This window comes from Nematolebias whitei, chromosome 11 (assembly GCF_014905685.2).
Source record: "Nematolebias whitei isolate Nwh7 chromosome 11, NemWhi1, whole genome shotgun sequence".
NCBI lineage: Eukaryota > Metazoa > Chordata > Actinopteri > Cyprinodontiformes > Rivulidae > Nematolebias > Nematolebias whitei.
The window spans coordinates 16,585,155-16,590,562 of NC_056508.1; positions in this window are offsets into that span (position 1 = coordinate 16,585,155).

Here is a 5,408-nt window from a genome sequence, read left to right on the forward strand (position 1 = left end):
TTTTGTCATGTTCTTTGCAGGTGAACAGACAGTGGTCGGGTGTTTTGCCGTGTGCTCTCTTTGTGTATATTTCTTATATTTTGGAGTCTTACTTTGTCTTTTCTCTCTTTCTATCCTATTAAAAAAAAAAAAAAAACCTACACTAGATAATCACTAGAATAAATATTTCATAATAATGGTGTGGAGAGGATGGCTGTAAGGGGAGAAAGGAGGCCATCTAAAAATATATATATATAAAAAAATTAACCTGTTCAGCATTTTTCTCCCAACAAACCATACAGCAACTATTACCATACATCCAGGTCAATATTAACAAACTAAGAGTCAATATTTCAACAGTCTCAAGGTAATTCAATCACTTATCAGCAACTTCAGTTTAGGTGACAAGGAAACAAGATCAAGATTCCCACCAGGTCATTATGAAACATGTCACATGTCACATGTCACATGTCACATGTCGTGATTACAAAGCTAGGTGCCTGTCCGTCTGTCTCAGTTCTTGGTCCATTGTCACTTTATTTGATTGACAGCCAAACAGATGCTCATTTTCTTTAAATACTATTTCTAGCATTACAGGCCCTAAGCAGGTGACCTTCAGCCATATTAATAGTCCTTTATCAGTTATTTCCCTCATATAAGGCTAAACTAATAAATAAAAAATTTTTAAAAAAATTCTTCATCCCATAGCTGTTTAGAATAATGTTATGTTTTTTTTTTTGGTTGTTTTTGTCATCAGCACAAATTATCTTCCATTTCAGTTAAAAATACTTTATTAATCTCTGAGGGAAATTAAATGTTGTTGTAACTCATCATCCTGGTTTCATTAAAGATTTGTTATGTGGGCAGGAAGGATCTCTTGTAGTGTCTGTGTAAGGATCCTACACTCCTAATTGGCTCCAGCTGCAGATGATCAGCTCAACACCCAGGAGGAGTATAAGAAGATTCAGGAACCACTCTGCAGGCACTGGGACATTGCCTACCAACGGTAGTTGTGTTCTGGCCAGTTATTCAGTGATATTAGTAAAAACTAATATTGTGTTTTTTCCTCTGCGCTTCCTCAGAGTTTGGATCTTGCTGTACCTGCCCTGCCTGAGTTCCACATGAACTGTGACTCCTCCTGCCTAGCTACAATTGCTGGATGCCTTCCACCACTTGCCTAAATCTACTTGTTGCTTCGCCTTGTGCCACTGGACACCATCTGGACATAATACCTTCACCTTCTGTTTTCCTGCTTCACACCGTAAGAATAATTCAACAAGATATATTCTTATTCAACCACAGCCCTTTAAATCATTGCTCTCTCTCCAGGTGTTCCCGTTCCCCTCATTGATGATTTATTTATCACCAACCTGTAAATAAACACTTTAAGCTATTATCTGAGTCCTGGTATCTGTTCAGTTCTGGTCTTTCATTCTGGGTACACCGCAATCATTACAGAATGTCCCAGCCAAACCAAGTACCCTTGAAAGATTCTGGATCTGAACAGAGCCAACTCACTCTTCAGGCTGTGTTACACAGAGTAGAGAAAAATGAAGCCACTCTTGAACGCTTGTTAAACCTGCAACAGACTAACCAGTCTAATCTCCAGGAACTGGGCAGCATGTTGTGTTCAGTCAAACAAGGGATGACTCAGCTCCTGCCACCTGCTGCTACACCTACACCTGAGGTCAGTCTTCCTATTTCTAATCTTCCCCAAATGACCACAACAGAGCAAAATTTAAAACCGGCAGAACTTTTTTGTGGAGAGCCTGAGATGTGTGGGGGTTTTGTACTCCAGTGCGAATTAACGTTTCAGAGAGCACCCAGTCTTTACTCTTCAGATGCTGCCAAGATCTCCTTTTTCATCACTCAGTTAAAGGGGGACGCATTATGTTGGGCTCATGCTCATTTATCCTCTCACCCTGTCAGTACCTTAAGCTTTTCCTCACTTTTAGAAGATTTCAAGCGCGTGTTCGATCAACCCCTCCAACGAGCAGAAGCAGTAAAACGTCTACTCACCCTTCGTCAAGACAGACGCTCCGTTACGGCTCATGCTCTGGAGTTCAGAATCACCGCCACCTGAACCGGATGGGGAGAGGTCGCACTCAGAGGTACCTTCCTACACTCTCTTTCCAACTCCATAAGAGACCACTTAGCGGCATTAGATGAACCACAAAGTTTGGACGAGCTAATTCAGTTAGCCACACGTATTGACAATCAACTACAAGAACGAAGGTGGGAGAGAAACTACGATTCCCAGAACTCGCCTACTTCCGTTTTTCCCTCTACATCAAAACGTCGAACTGTTTGCAATAGAAAAGACTACGTTTCCCAGAGTTGCACTGCTTCCGGTTTTCACTCCACACTGAGACAGCCACCTGCATTAATGCTAGAATACAAACCTGACTCAGAACCAGAACCTATGCAGCTGGGTCGCACTCGCCTCTCTCCAGAAGAGAGATGAAGAAGAATTAACAATAAAGCTTGTATCTATTGTGGTGAACAAGGACATTTCATTGCTCGTTGCCCGCTCTTGGGGAAACGGCCCCTCTCACCAATAAAACAGGAGATATTGGTGAGAAACTCTTCTTCTTCTCCTGCCTCCCGCTTGGAACTCAACACCACCATTAGTGTTGATAGAGAAAGTAAATCTGTTGTTGCTCTAGTGGACTCTGGGGCTGAGCAGAACCTCATTAGCCAGGACTTGGTGGAGCTCCTATCCATCCCCACACAACTTCTCCCCACGCCACTGACGATGGCCGGGCTAACAGGTTAAAAGTTCGCTTCAGTGTTTAAGAAGACTGTACCAGTACACCTCATGATCTCCGGGAACCATCATGAACACAGTGAGTTTTATGTATTCGAATCAACCGTTACACAGCTTGTCCTAGGTTTTCTTTGTCTCAGAGATCCCAACCCCACAATTAATTGGAGGGTTAAAAGAATAGAACAGTGGAGCCCACACTGTTTAATGAACCGTTTAAGAACTGCTGTTCCTTCCACTATTAAACATCCTGAGGCACCCGATCCAGTCGATTTGTCTAAGATTCCTAGTGTTTACCAGGACCTTGCCCCTGCATTTAGTAAACAAAAGGCCCTGTCATTACCATTGCACCGTCCTTATGATTGTGCTATTGATTTACTACCAGATGCTCCTCTTCCTTCTAGCCACCTTTAAAATTTGTCTGGTCCAGAATGTGACTCTATGAAAGAGTATATCTCTGAATCATTGAACTCAGGAATAATTTGTCCCTCCACCTCTCCTGTTGGAGCAGGATTTTTATTTGTGGCTAAGAAAGACAAGACCTTATGTTCCTGCATAGACTATAAAGGATTAAATCAGATCACAATTGAGAACAAATATCCCTTACCTCTAATAAACTCTATCCATGAACTATTACACTCTGCCAAAATATTTTCCAAATTAGATCTTCGCAACGCTTATCACCTCGTCCGAATCAAGGAAGGTGATGAGTGGAAGACAGCATTTAAGACACCACTGGGACACTTTGAGTACCTAGTCATGCCATTTGGTCTCACCAATGCCCCTGCAATTCTTCCGACATTGGTTAATGACATTTTAAGAGACTTTTTGAACATTTTTGTATTTGTGTATCTGGACGACATATTGATCTACTCACGGGATGAGGAGCAACACGTTCACCACGTCAGGACTGTCCTACAACGATTATATGAGAACCAACTGTACGTTAAGGCCGAAAAGTGTGATTTTCATGTACAATCTGTCTCCTTATTGGGCTTTATTTTTGAAGGAGGACAATACCGCACAGACCCTGAGAAAACTAAGGCAGTGGTGGAATGGCCAACACCTGAGACACGTAAACAGCTGCAGCGATTTCTGGGCTTCGCTAACTTCTACCGTAGGTTCATCAAGAACTACAGCAGGATCGCTGCTCCTCTCACCCAATTGACCTCCACCCTGTGGACTTTTAAGTGGACTCATGAGGCGGAAACGGCTTTTGGTGAGCTAAAAAGACTTTTTTTTCCTCTACCCCTATTCTTTGCCACCCCGATCCTAAGATTCAGTTTATCCTTGAGGTCGATGCTTCTGACACTGGCGTGGGAGCCATTTTGTCTCAGAGATCTCCTGTTGACGACAAAGTGCACCCCTGTGCATTTTTCTCTCGACGCCTTTCCTCTGCTGAACATAATTATGACGTAGGCAACCGTGAGCTCCTTGCTGTCAAGTTGGCCTTGGAGGAGTGGCGACACTGGCTCGAGGGCACAGACACACCATTCCTCATTTGGACTGATCATAAGAACCTCACTTATCTCCATGAGGCCAGGAGATTAAACCCCAGACAAGCTAGATGGTCGTTATTTTTTATGAGATTTAACTTTGTACTGACTTTCAGACCTGGCTCAAAAAATGTGAAGCCCGATGCCCTGTCGTCAGTTCTCACCACCAGAGGACACCGAACAGGAGCCAAGCATTCTACCCTCATCCTGTGTGGTTGGTTCGTTGACCTGGTCCATCGAAAAGGACATCTTAGAGGCCCAGAAGTCCGAACCTGTGACAGGCCCTGCTGGCACTATGTTTTTACCCACCAGTATCAAGGCTAAGGTACTCAACTGGCTCCACACTAATAAGATTTCTTGTCACCCAGGTGTTGCTCGTATGTTGGCTCTGACTAAGAGACACTTCTGGTGGCCCTCCATGAACGAGGATGAAAAGAATTATGTAGCCGCTTGCCCCACGTGTGCCAGAAGTAAGACTGGCAACCAGCCTCCAGCTGGAAAACTACAGCCACTCCCCACGCCTAGCCGCCTATGGTCCCATATATCTCTAGACTTTGTTACTGAGCTGCCCCCCTCTGATGGTAAAACTGCTATTCTCACTGTCATTGACAGATTTTCTAAAGCAGCTCATTTCGTTCCGTTACCCCAGCTTCCCTCAGCCTTGGAGACGGCCCAGCTGTTGGTCCATGTTTTTTGAGTTCATGGCATCCCATCGGACATCGTTTCTGACAGAGGACCCCAGTTCATATCACAGGTATGGAAGAACTTTTGTAATTCCTTAGGGGCCTCTGTCAGCCTAACATCAGGTTACCACCCACAGTCCAATGGTCAAGCCGAAAGGGCCAATCAGGAATTGGAGGCTGCCCCCAGGTGTGTGGTGGAGGACAACCCCTCCACAAGAAGCCAACATCTGGTATGGGTGGAGTACGCCCACAACACCCACACATCTGCTACTGGTTTGTCTCATTTGAAGCCTCCCTTGGTTACGCTCCACCATTGTTTCCCAGTCAAGAAGGTGATGTAGTAGTTCCTTCGGTGCAACATAATTTCAGGAGATGTCGTCTGGTCTGGCGCCAAACGAAGCTCGCCCTACTGCGCACAGCTGCCAAAAACAAGGAGATTGCAGCTCGTCACCGATCTGCAGCCCCATCTTACAAGGTTGGACAAAG